The sequence below is a fragment of the Phalangium opilio genome, unplaced genomic scaffold (genome assembly GCF_054372755.1).
Source record: "Phalangium opilio isolate 3A_F unplaced genomic scaffold, DU_Popi_V2 ptg000046l_1, whole genome shotgun sequence".
Taxonomy (NCBI): Eukaryota; Metazoa; Arthropoda; class Arachnida; order Opiliones; family Phalangiidae; genus Phalangium; species Phalangium opilio.
In genome coordinates this window covers 1,330,543-1,344,648 of record NW_028324169.1, presented here as the reverse complement: position 1 = coordinate 1,344,648, position 14,106 = coordinate 1,330,543, and the positions used below count along the sequence as shown (strand labels likewise).

Genomic DNA, 14,106 nt, shown 5'->3' with positions numbered 1-14,106 from the left:
TTTGCTATTTTGGTATCAGTTAGTTTTTCATATAATGGTGATGTAAGCAGAGTGGCGCAGTGGAAGCGTGCTGGGCCCATGACCCAGAGGTCCGTGGATCGAAACACGCTCTGCTATGTTACTGCAAAGTAGCATTTGCTATTTTGGTATCAGTTAGTTTTTCAAATAATGGTGATGTAAGCAGAGTGGCGTAGTGGAAGCGTGCTGGGCCCATAACCCAGAGGTCCGTAAATCGAAACCACGCTCTGCTAAATTAATGCAAAATAGCACTTGCTATTTTGGTATCAGTTAGTTTTTCAAATAATGGTGATGTAAGCAGAGTGGCATAGTGGAAGCGTGCTGGGCCCATAACCCAGAGATCCGTGTATCGAAACCACGCTCTGCTAAATTAATGCAAAATAGCACTTGCTATTTTGATATAAATTAGTTTGTTCATACCATGATCATGTAAGCAGAGTGGCGCAGTGGAAGCGAGCTGGGCCCATGACCCAGAGGTCCGTGGATCGAAACCACGCTCTGCTATGTTATTGCAAAGTAGCATTTGCTATTTTGGTATCAGTTAGTTTTTCATATAATGGTGATGTAAGCAGAGTGGCGCAGTGGAAGCGTGCTGGGCCCATAACCCAGAGGTCCGTGGATCGATACCACGCTCTGCTATGTTAATGCAAAGTAGCATTTTCTATTTTGATATAAGTTAGTTTGTTCATACCATGATCATGTAAGCAGAGTGGCGCAGTGGAAGCGTGCTGGGCCCATAACCCAGAGGTCCGTGGATAGAAACCACGCTCTGCTATGTTAATGCAAAGTAGCTTTTGGTATCAGTTAGTTTTTCATATAATGGTGATGTAAGCAGAGTGGCGCAGTGGAAGCGTGCTGGGCCCATAACCCAGAGGTCCGTAGATAGAAACCACGCTCTGCTAAATTAATGCAAAATAGCACTTGCTATTTTGATATAAATTAGTTTGTTCATACTATGGTTATGTAAGCAGAGTGGCGCAGTGGAAGCGTGCTGGGCCCATGACCCAGAGGTCCGTGGATCGAAACCACGCTCTGCTATGTTATTGCAAAGTAGCATTTGCTATTTTGGTATCAGTTAGTTTTTCATATAATGGTGATGTAAGCAGAGTGGCGCAGTGGAAGCGTGCTGGGCCCATAACCCAGAGGTCCGTGGATCGAAACCACGCTCTGCTATGTTATTGCAAAGTAGCATTTGCTATTTTGGTATCAGTTAGTTTTTCATATAATGGTGATGTAAGCAGAGTGGCGCAATGGAAGCGTGCTGGGCCCATAACCCAGTGGTCCGTGGATCGATACCACGCTCTGCTATGTTAATGCAAAGTAGCATTTTCTATTTTGATATAAGTTAGTTTGTTCATACCATGATCATGTAAGCAGAGTGGCGCAGTGGAAGCGTGCTGGGCTTATAACCCAGAGATCCGTGTATCGAAACCACGCTCTGCTAAATTAATGCAAAATAGCACTTGCTATTTTGATATAAATTAGTTTGTTCATACCATGATCATGTAAGCAGAGTGGCGCAGTGGAAGCGAGCTGGGCCCATGACCCAGAGGTCCGTGGATCGAAACCACGCTCTGCTATGTTATTGCAAAGTAGCATTTGCTATTTTGGTATCAGTTAGTTTTTCATATAATGGTGATGTAAGCAGAGTGGCGGAGTGGAAGCGTGCTGGGCCCATAACCCAGAGGTCCGTGGATCGAAACCACGCTCTGCTATGTTAATGCAAAGTAGCACTTGCTATTTTGATATAAATTAGTTTGTTCATACTATGATTATGTAAGCAGGGTGGCGCAGTGGAAGCGTGCTGGGCCCATGACCCAGAGGTCCGTGGATCGAAACACACTCTGCTATGTTATTGCAAAGTAGCATTTGCTATTTTGGTATCAGTTAGTTTTTCATATAATGTTGATGTAAGCAGAGTGGCGCAGTCGAAGCGTGCTGGGCCCATAACCCAGAGGTCCGTGGATCGAAACCACGCTCTGCTATGTTAATGCAAAGTAGCTTTTGCTAATTTGGTATCAGTTAGTTTTTCAAATAATGGTGATGTAAGCAGAGTGGCGCAGTGGAAGCGTGCTGGGCCCATAACCCAGAGGTCCGTGGATCGAAACCACGCTCTGCTATGTTAATGCAAAGTAGCATTTGCTATTTTGGTATCAGTTAGTTTTTCAAATAATGGTGATGTAAGCAGAGTGGCATAGTGGAAGCGTGCTGGGCCCATAACCCAGAGATCCGTGTATCGAAACCACGCTCTGCTAAATTAATGCAAAATAGCACTTGCTATTTTGATATAAATTAGTTTGTTCATACCATGATCATGTAAGCAGAGTGGCGCAGTGGAAGCGTGCTGGGCCCATAACCCAGAGGTCCGTAGATCGAAACCACGCTCTGCTAAATTAATGCAAAATAGCACTTGCTATTTTGATATAAATTAGTTTGTTCATACTATGGTTATGTAAGCAGAGTGGCGCAGTGGAAGCGTGCTGGGCCCATGACCCAGAGGTCCGTGGATCGAAACCACGCTCTGCTATGTTATTGCAAAGTAGCATTTGCTATTTTGGTATCAGTTAGTTTTTCATATAATGGTGATGTAAGCAGAGTGGCGCAGTGGAAGCGTGCTGGGCCCATAACCCAGAGGTCCGTGGATCGAAACCACGCTCTGCTAAATTAATGCAAAATAGCACTTGCTATTTTGATATAAATTAGTTTGTTCATGCTATGATTATGTAAGCAGAGTGGCGCAGTGGAAGCGTGTTGGGCCCATAACCCAGAGGTCCGTGGATCGAAACCAGGCTCTGCTATGTTATTGCAAAGTAGCATTTGCTATTTTGGTATCAGTTAGTTTTTCATATAATGGTGATGTAAGCAGAGTGGCGCAGTGGAAGCGTGCTGGGCCCATAACCCAGAGATCCGTGTATCGAAACCACGCTCTGCTAAATTAATGCAAAATAGCACTTGCTATTTTGATATAAATTAGTTTGTTCATACCATGATCATGTAAGCAGAGTGGCGCAGTGGAAGCGTGCTGGGCCCATAACCCAGAGGTCCGTAGATCGAAACCACGCTCTGCTAAATTAATGCAAAATAGCACTTGCTATTTTGATATAAATTAGTTTGTTCATACTATGGTTATGTAAGCAGAGTGGCGCAGTGGAAGCGTGCTGGGCCCATGACCCAGAGGTCCGTGGATCGAAACCACGCTCTGCTATGTTATTGCAAAGTAGCATTTGCTATTTTGGTATCAGTTAGTTTTTCATATAATGGTGATGTAAGCAGAGTGGCGCAGTGGAAGCGTGCTGGGCCCATAACCCAGAGGTCCGTGGATCGAAACCACGCTCTGCTAAATTAATGCAAAATAGCACTTGCTATTTTGATATAAATTAGTTTGTTCATGCTATGATTATGTAAGCAGAGTGGCGCAGTGGAAGCGTGTTGGGCCCATAACCCAGAGGTCCGTGGATCGAAACCAGGCTCTGCTATGTTATTGCAAAGTAGCATTTGCTATTTTGGTATCAGTTAGTTTTTCATATAATGGTGATGTAAGCAGAGTGGCGCAGTGGAAGCGTGCTGGGCCCATAACCCAGAGATCCGTGTATCGAAACCACGCTCTGCTAAATTAATGCAAAATAGCACTTGCTATTTTGATATAAATTAGTTTGTTCATACCATGATCATGTAAGCAGAGTGGCGCAGTGGAAGCGTGCTGGGCCCATAACCCAGAGGTCCGTAGATCGAAACCACGCTCTGCTAAATTAATGCAAAATAGCACTTGCTATTTTGATATAAATTAGTTTGTTCATACTATGGTTATGTAAGCAGAGTGGCGCAGTGGAAGCGTGCTGGGCCCATGACCCAGAGGTCCGTGGATCGAAACCACGCTCTGCTATGATATTGCAAAGTAGCATTTGCTATTTTGGTATCAGTTAGTTTTTCATATAATGGTGATGTAAGCAGAGTGGCGCAGTGGAAGCGTGCTGGGCCCATAACCCAGAGGTCCGTGGATCGAAACCACGCTCTGCTATGTTATTGCAAAGTAGCATTTGCTATTTTGGTAACAGTTAGTTTTTCATATAATGGTGATGTAAGCAGAGTGGCGCAGTGGAAGCGTGCTGGGCCCATAACCCAGAGGTCCGTGGATCGAAACCACGCTCTGCTAAATTAATGCAAAATAGCACTTGCTATTTTGGTATCAGTTAGTTTTTCAAATAATGGTGATGTAAGCAGAGTGGCATAGTGGAAGCGTGCTGGGCCCATAACCCAGAGATCCGTGTATCGAAACCACGCTCTGCTAAATTAATGCAAAATAGCACTTGCTATTTTGATATAAATTAGTTTGTTCATACCATGATCATGTAAGCAGAGTGGCGCAGTGGAAGCGAGCTGGGCCCATGACCCAGAGGTCCGTGGATCGAAACCACGCTCTGCTATGTTATTGCAAAGTAGCATTTGCTATTTTGGTATCAGTTAGTTTTTCATATAATGGTGATGTAAGCAGAGTGGCGCAGTGGAAGCGTGCTGGGCCCATAACCCAGAGGTCCGTGGATCGATACCACGCTCTGCTATGTTAATGCAAAGTAGCATTTTCTATTTTGATATAAGTTAGTTTGTTCATACCATGATCATGTAAGCAGAGTGGCGCAGTGGAAGCGTGCTGGGCCCATAACCCAGAGGTCCGTGGATAGAAACCACGCTCTGCTATGTTAATGCAAAGTAGCTTTTGGTATCAGTTAGTTTTTCATATAATGGTGATGTAAGCAGAGTGGCGCAGTGGAAGCGTGCTGGGCCCATAACCCAGAGGTCCGTAGATAGAAACCACGCTCTGCTAAATTAATGCAAAATAGCACTTGCTATTTTGATATAAATTAGTTTGTTCATACTATGGTTATGTAAGCAGAGTGGCGCAGTGGAAGCGTGCTGGGCCCATGACCCAGAGGTCCGTGGATCGAAACCACGCTCTGCTATGTTATTGCAAAGTAGCATTTGCTATTTTGGTATCAGTTAGTTTTTCATATAATGGTGATGTAAGCAGAGTGGCGCAGTGGAAGCGTGCTGGGCCCATAACCCAGAGGTCCGTGGATCGAAACCACGCTCTGCTATGTTATTGCAAAGTAGCATTTGCTATTTTGGTATCAGTTAGTTTTTCATATAATGGTGATGTAAGCAGAGTGGCGCAATGGAAGCGTGCTGGGCCCATAACCCAGAGGTCCGTGGATCGATACCACGCTCTGCTATGTTAATGCAAAGTAGCATTTTCTATTTTGATATAAGTTAGTTTGTTCATACCATGATCATGTAAGCAGAGTGGCGCAGTGGAAGCGTGCTGGGCTTATAACCCAGAGATCCGTGTATCGAAACCACGCTCTGCTAAATTAATGCAAAATAGCACTTGCTATTTTGATATAAATTAGTTTGTTCATACCATGATCATGTAAGCAGAGTGGCGCAGTGGAAGCGAGCTGGGCCCATGACCCAGAGGTCCGTGGATCGAAACCACGCTCTGCTATGTTATTGCAAAGTAGCATTTGCTATTTTGGTATCAGTTAGTTTTTCATATAATGGTGATGTAAGCAGAGTGGCGGAGTGGAAGCGTGCTGGGCCCATAACCCAGAGGTCCGTGGATCGAAACCACGCTCTGCTATGTTAATGCAAAGTAGCACTTGCTATTTTGATATAAATTAGTTTGTTCATACTATGATTATGTAAGCAGGGTGGCGCAGTGGAAGCGTGCTGGGCCCATGACCCAGAGGTCCGTGGATCGAAACACACTCTGCTATGTTATTGCAAAGTAGCATTTGCTATTTTGGTATCAGTTAGTTTTTCATATAATGTTGATGTAAGCAGAGTGGCGCAGTCGAAGCGTGCTGGGCCCATAACCCAGAGGTCCGTGGATCGAAACCACGCTCTGCTATGTTAATGCAAAGTAGCTTTTGCTAATTTGGTATCAGTTAGTTTTTCAAATAATGGTGATGTAAGCAGAGTGGCGCAGTGGAAGCGTGCTGGGCCCATAACCCAGAGGTCCGTGGATCGAAACCACGCTCTGCTATGTTAATGCAAAGTAGCATTTGCTATTTTGGTATCAGTTAGTTTTTCAAATAATGGTGATGTAAGCAGAGTGGCATAGTGGAAGCGTGCTGGGCCCATAACCCAGAGATCCGTGTATCGAAACCACGCTCTGCTAAATTAATGCAAAATAGCACTTGCTATTTTGATATAAATTAGTTTGTTCATACCATGATCATGTAAGCAGAGTGGCGCAGTGGAAGCGTGCTGGGCCCATAACCCAGAGGTCCGTAGATCGAAACCACGCTCTGCTAAATTAATGCAAAATAGCACTTGCTATTTTGATATAAATTAGTTTGTTCATACTATGGTTATGTAAGCAGAGTGGCGCAGTGGAAGCGTGCTGGGCCCATGACCCAGAGGTCCGTGGATCGAAACCACGCTCTGCTATGTTATTGCAAAGTAGCATTTGCTATTTTGGTATCAGTTAGTTTTTCATATAATGGTGATGTAAGCAGAGTGGCGCAGTGGAAGCGTGCTGGGCCCATAACCCAGAGGTCCGTGGATCGAAACCACGCTCTGCTAAATTAATGCAAAATAGCACTTGCTATTTTGATATAAATTAGTTTGTTCATGCTATGATTATGTAAGCAGAGTGGCGCAGTGGAAGCGTGTTGGGCCCATAACCCAGAGGTCCGTGGATCGAAACCAGGCTCTGCTATGTTATTGCAAAGTAGCATTTGCTATTTTGGTATCAGTTAGTTTTTCATATAATGGTGATGTAAGCAGAGTGGCGCAGTGGAAGCGTGCTGGGCCCATAACCCAGAGATCCGTGTATCGAAACCACGCTCTGCTAAATTAATGCAAAATAGCACTTGCTATTTTGATATAAATTAGTTTGTTCATACCATGATCATGTAAGCAGAGTGGCGCAGTGGAAGCGTGCTGGGCCCATAACCCAGAGGTCCGTAGATCGAAACCACGCTCTGCTAAATTAATGCAAAATAGCACTTGCTATTTTGATATAAATTAGTTTGTTCATACTATGGTTATGTAAGCAGAGTGGCGCAGTGGAAGCGTGCTGGGCCCATGACCCAGAGGTCCGTGGATCGAAACCACGCTCTGCTATGTTATTGCAAAGTAGCATTTGCTATTTTGGTATCAGTTAGTTTTTCATATAATGGTGATGTAAGCAGAGTGGCGCAGTGGAAGCGTGCTGGGCCCATAACCCAGAGGTCCGTGGATCGAAACCACGCTCTGCTAAATTAATGCAAAATAGCACTTGCTATTTTGATATAAATTAGTTTGTTCATGCTATGATTATGTAAGCAGAGTGGCGCAGTGGAAGCGTGTTGGGCCCATAACCCAGAGGTCCGTGGATCGAAACCAGGCTCTGCTATGTTATTGCAAAGTAGCATTTGCTATTTTGGTATCAGTTAGTTTTTCATATAATGGTGATGTAAGCAGAGTGGCGCAGTGGAAGCGTGCTGGGCCCATAACCCAGAGATCCGTGTATCGAAACCACGCTCTGCTAAATTAATGCAAAATAGCACTTGCTATTTTGATATAAATTAGTTTGTTCATACCATGATCATGTAAGCAGAGTGGCGCAGTGGAAGCGTGCTGGGCCCATAACCCAGAGGTCCGTAGATCGAAACCACGCTCTGCTAAATTAATGCAAAATAGCACTTGCTATTTTGATATAAATTAGTTTGTTCATACTATGGTTATGTAAGCAGAGTGGCGCAGTGGAAGCGTGCTGGGCCCATGACCCAGAGGTCCGTGGATCGAAACCACGCTCTGCTATGATATTGCAAAGTAGCATTTGCTATTTTGGTATCAGTTAGTTTTTCATATAATGGTGATGTAAGCAGAGTGGCGCAGTGGAAGCGTGCTGGGCCCATAACCCAGAGGTCCGTGGATCGAAACCACGCTCTGCTATGTTATTGCAAAGTAGCATTTGCTATTTTGGTAACAGTTAGTTTTTCATATAATGGTGATGTAAGCAGAGTGGCGCAGTGGAAGCGTGCTGGGCCCATAACCCAGAGGTCCGTGGATCGAAACCACGCTCTGCTAAATTAATGCAAAATAGCACTTGCTATTTTGGTATCAGTTAGTTTTTCATATAATGGTGATGTAAGCAGAGTGGCGCAGTGGAAGCGTGCTGGGCCCATAACCCAGAGGTCCGTGGATCGATACCACGCTCTGCTATGTTAATGCAAAGTAGCATTTTCTATTTTGATATAAGTTAGTTTGTTCATACCATGATCATGTAAGCAGAGTGGCGCAGTGGAAGCGTGCTGGGCCCATAACCCAGAGGTCCGTGGATAGAAACCACGCTCTGCTATGTTAATGCAAAGTAGCTTTTGGTATCAGTTAGTTTTTCATATAATGGTGATGTAAGCAGAGTGGCCAGTGGAAGCGTGCTGTGCCCATAACCCAGAAATCCGTGGATCGAAACCACGCTCTGCTATGTTAATGCAAAGTAGCATTTGCTATTTTGGTATCAGTTAGTTTTTCATATAATGGTGATGTAAGCAGAGTGGCGCAGTGGAAGCATGCTGGGCTCATAACCCAGAGATCCGTGGATCGAAACCATGCTCTGCTAAATTAATGCAAAATGGCACTTGCTATTTTGATATAAATTAGTTTGTTCATACTATGATTTTGTAGGCAGAGTGGCGCAGTGGAAGCGTGCTGGGCCCATAACCCAGAGGTCCGTGGATCGAAACCACGCTCTGCTATGTTAATGCAAAGTAGCTTTTGCTATTTTGGTATCAGTTAGTTTTTCAAATAATGGTGATGTAAGCAGAGTGGCGCAGTGGAAGCGTGCTGGGCCCATAACCCAGAGGTCCGTGGATCGAAACCACGCTCTGCTATGTTAATGCAAAGTAGCATTTGCTATTTTGGTATCAGTTAGTTTTTCAAATAATGGTGATGTAAGCAGAGTGGCGTAGTGGAAGCGTGCTGGGCCCATAACCCAGAGATCCGTGTATCGAAACCACGCTCTGCTAAATTAATGCAAAATAGCACTTGCTATTTTGATATAAATTAGTTTGTTCATACCATGATCATGTAAGCAGAGTGGCGCAGTGGAAGCGTGCTGGGTCCATAACCCAGAGGTCCGTAGATCGAAACCACGCTCTGCTAAATTAATGCAAAATAGCACTTGCTATTTTGATATAAATTAGTTTGTTCATACCATGATTATGTAAGCAGAGTGGCGCAGTGGAAGCGTGCTGGGCCCATAAGCCAGAGGTCCGTGGATCGAAACCACGCTCTGCTATGTTATTGCAAAGTAGCATTTGCTATTTTGGTATCAGTTAGTTTTTCATATAATGGTGATGTAAGCAGAGTGGCGCAGTGGGAGCGTGCTGGGCCCATAACCCAGAGGTCCGTGGATCGAAACCACGCTCTGCTATGTTAATGCAAAGTAGCATTTTCTATTTTGATATAAGTAAGTTTGTTCATACCATGATCATGTAAGCAGAGTGGCGCAGTGGAAGCGTGCTGGGCCCATAACCCAGAGGTCCGTGGATCGAAACCACGCTCTGCTATGTAAATGCAAAGTAGCATTTGCTATTTTGGTATCAGTTAGTTTTTCATATAATGGTGATGTAAGCAGAGTGGCGCAGTGAGTAGTGATAGCTATACAAATAGCCACGGATCCAAGATGGCCGCCGCCCCAAGATGGCGGCCAGACCCTCATCCAGCAAACTCAAACCAAACTTTTCAGACAAGTCTGGACTAGCCCGAGCTCCTGCCTGTTAGTTTCAACCCTCCCATGACATCATCTTCTTAACTTAGACCAAAACTAAAACTATAGTCAACCTTGACGTCATCCCTGGCTTGCTAACATTGGGTGTTACCCTTTAACCACTCCAGCTTTCTGTAAGCCTAAAGTTAATAAAAACACATATTTTAAGACATCAAATATTTACTTTTTATAAGATGTACAGATATGCGTAATAAATAAATACAGAATATATAGTACAAAATAATCAACAACCAGCAAGGATAAACAAACATGTTTTAACGAGTTCATTTTTCACGTTGACCCTGTATCGTTAGTTGACTCGGAAGTGCAATCGGCGGAGGGACGTTTGGGTTTATTTTCTAATTGTTTTCTGCTTCGCCGTTCAATTTCGTAAAGAGTTAACAAAATGTTGACTATTAACCCGTAAACAAAAAAGAAAATGAGGCACAACATATTGCGAGGGCTATGATAGCAAATGATATTTAAATTGCTAGTACGTGCTATATGTAACATACTAGAGAGTTAAGCGGCAGTTTTAATTGGATCCTATTTGTCACATTAGGCGGAGCTTAAGTAAAGAGATAATATCATTGGATAGGTTAATTAAGGTGGAGTTAGAAAATAAGCCTATAAATATAAGTCTGACAAGAATAACAAATATAGAAATAAAAATTTTTTAATAACAAACAATATAATATATACAATAACAAATATTTATATGAAAAAACCCACCACCATTTAAAAAGATTAAACACCGGTCGAGCCGAACCCCCCAGTGCCGCGTGACGTAGGGGTCAGACTCTAGAAACAACATAAAAATGTGTTACATGTTGAAACCTAAATTAAAAACTTGAACATATTTACCGCCGTTTCCACCGGTCTTAGCAATATAACCGGCGTCACGATCAATTGGGCGAAACGATCACCCCGCTTGACAACGTAGGGGGTTTCCCCGACATTTGCGACGACGACTTTTATGGGTCCCCGATAGTCGGCGTCTATTAGTGTTAAGAATTATTATACTTTTACGCATTATAAAATAACTAATAAACATACCTATCGTCCCCTCGGCAACAAACAGCCCTTGGGCCGTTAAGCTGCTACGGCCAACAAGGCGGCCGTAGCTGTTCTCGGGCAGCATCACGCCTAACCCAGTCGACACAATTTTGATACCGTGAGGGTCGATTACGGTATCCACTGGACAATATAAGTCCAGTCCGGCTGACTGGGGGGTGGCACGACGGGGAGTAAGCGCTGCCGGATGGATTTTAATCACAGGCAGGCAGGGCAAACGAGGAGCGGTAGAGAAAGACATCTTAAAGTTTTTGGGATAGTGTTTCAGAAACAGAAGTTAAACAACTGATAACTTTCATTTTGAAACCTGGGGCTTATATACAAAATTAGCGAGGTCAAATCTAATAGTGTCTAGGCAATACTTTCAAGATTCTTAAAATTCAATAAATAGCAAAAAGTTAATTAGATATATAGGCATAAAATTACAAAATCTCTCCGAGGTCTAAGTTTTTTTCGTATGCAAAAAAGTTGTCTAGGTGTGTTTTAAATAATTCAAACGAGATCGTGTTATATAAAAAAACCCTTTAGCGAAGGTTAAAAAGAAGTTACTTTGATAAATGCCTAAGGGGACAAATATTATTCGTATGCAAAAGCTTGTTTAGGCGTGTTTCGAATAATTTGAATAATTCTCACGAGATCGCTTTATATAAGAAAAACAATTTATTAGTGAAGGTTAAAACTAATTACTTTGGGAGGGACGGAAATTGTTTTTTAACATGATTTAAATCTAAATAAATGTATATTAATATTAAACTAGAGAGGTTATTTTTTATATAGATAGATATATTAAGGTCCTCTTTAATCTTTAGTATCAACTTCGCAATAAAAAATGTATTTTAGGTTAAATTAAAAAATAGCGTATCAGACATAATTATATTTTTTGAAACTCTTAATATGAATAGAATAAAATTGTGTTATAAAAAACCATGTCTGGGCCTGTATTTAAAAAAAATGCCCCTGAGATTTTGGGTATAAAAGCTCGAGCATAGGCATTGGATTTTCACAATCAATCCAGCCATGAGTAGCAAATATCCTCAAGAATCACAGTCTATGTTTGACTCTCCACCGTCTTCTCCTGGGGATCGAGCCGGAACCAGCAGCGGTAAGCGGACCATAAATCAATTTTTGAAGCCCGACCCTGTCGAGGTGTTAATCGACTCGGACGACGAGACGTTCGTCCAAGACGTACTACAAAAACACGTTGTTGGCATTCACGGCATTGAAGGGTCGTACCGGCTGAGGAGTGACGGCCAATACTTCGAGACACGAGTCCCCCCGCGAAAAGGGGACTATTTTGTAGACATAAGTGTCTACAAATTTAAAGATATAAAAGACTCCCAAGCCGACAAGCTTTGGGAGTGCAGCCACAAGCGGCTGAAACGAGTCGTTGACGGGAAAGATAAGGAGGCGGTCAAACTCCTCAACGCCTTCCACCGGTTGGTGGAGGACATAAAGGGTGACGCGCAGGCCACGCAGCAGCCGCCAAGCAAAGTAAGTATCTTATTAATAATAAATTTACAAACCAAAATTTTGTTCCAATTTTTTTTATTTCTGATAGAGATTCAAAAAATGAGTTCGAGCAGCGGCAGCAGCGGGAGTGACTCGGAGGGTAGTGGAGGAGAGGAACACGCACAGGTAAACCGGTACTACACAATTGAGCGGCAGATTGACAAAACGAGTCGCAAGTGGCATTGTAAACAAATCGATTTGCGTATAGCTTTTAAAAATTTGAATGACATCCCAACAAGAGATTTTTTTCGAATTTTTCGAAAAATTCTCGACGAAGTTATACGTAAATTAGTAACCGAGAATCCCGGGTATAATCGGGTTCGATTTGTTTTAAGCTCCCCCGGATTGACGACCCCTGTTAATATTAAATTTATAAAAATTGACAAATTCACCAGTAAGCGAATCATGCGAACCATCTATAGAGTAACGCAATCTAGTCGGGACTTTGTCTTTAATGGGGAAGATTTTCAGTTTGATATAATTTTTTTAAACCTCGACGCGAATATAGGAGTTTATTATAAGTCCATAAAAAATAGAACTTTGGTTAATTTGGATTATTTTGTTAAACAAAATAACCAATTTATTTTTATGGAGAATAATGATAACCTTTGTTTTGCTCGGAGTTTAGTTTTGGGTAAAGAGCTGGCCGATCGCAATTTTTATCGTCAAAAAAGCAAGGTCAGCCCTTTAACCAGAACAATTTCAAAAAACTGAAACGCGATAGCACCCTTGTGGGTAATATTGCAAAAATCTTGCACAGGAAAGCCGGAGTCCCCGAAGGTTTTGTTACTCTAGAAGATATTCAAAAATTTCAAAATTATTTAGCTCCCCATTATAGAATCGTGATAATTGATGCTGCGAATAATTTTACCATATTTTTCAAAGGACCCCAAGCTCCTAAATTTATCTATTTATTAAAAATTGGCGACCATATCCACCCCGCGAAAACTTGGCACGGCATGATGGGGGGTTGTATCTCTTGCGATTTATGCTTAAAATCTTTTTACAAATACGAATTGTTAAAAGAGCATAAATGCCCCGAGGATACAAAACCCTATATATGTTTTCGGTGTCAAGGAGAAGCTTTTCATTTAACCAACGACGACGATATTCTAAAACGTTGCGACGAATGCCACCGCTACTTCTTTCCTGGCCCCTGCTACGAAACTCATTTACTTAATGGCACCTGCGCGAACCAAAAACGATGTTTAGAATGTGGGCGGCTGATGGGTGACGATCACGACTGCAATCCCGAATGCTCTCAGTGTAAAATAGTTCATCCGCCAGGTGAACATTTTGTTATGCCTTTGGAAACCAAAATGAAAGCCTCGCGGTTTATTTATTACGACATTGAGACTATTCTTAGAAATAATATCCACGTCCCCATTTTACTAGTTTGCGACGTAGAGACTGAAGCTGGCTTTGAAACCAAAATTTTTTACGGCGCCAATTGCGTCGAGCAATTTATAAATTATTTATTTAGCGTAGAGCAGGTAGTTTTGACTGGACAGAAGCGTAAAACGTACCAACCGCGCTTTACTAACACTCAAGTCGTAGCTCATTACGCGAAAGCTTTTGATAACTTCTTAATTCTTAACGCTTTAGTTCATAGACACGTCACCCCTGCCGTTATTTTTGACGGTAGTAAAATTTTAATGATTCATCTTGAGGGACCGCAAATTAGATTCCTCGATAGCTTTAATTACATTAGTCAACCTCTGCGTAATTTCACCAGCATGTTTAGCCTCGGC

General features: G+C 42.6%; 2 non-coding genes across 2 annotated transcripts; both read left to right on the top strand.

Moving 5' to 3' along the window:
* The first annotated feature begins 1,390 nt into the window (after window positions 1-1,390).
* On the top strand, window positions 1,391-1,462 carry TRNAI-UAU (transfer RNA isoleucine (anticodon UAU)). Its single transcript has one exon. It is a non-coding gene; the product is annotated as a tRNA-Ile (tRNA).
* A 3,848-nt stretch (window positions 1,463-5,310) lies between these two features.
* On the top strand, window positions 5,311-5,382 carry TRNAI-UAU (transfer RNA isoleucine (anticodon UAU)). Its single transcript has one exon. It is a non-coding gene; the product is annotated as a tRNA-Ile (tRNA).
* The last annotated feature ends 8,724 nt before the right edge of the window (window positions 5,383-14,106 follow it).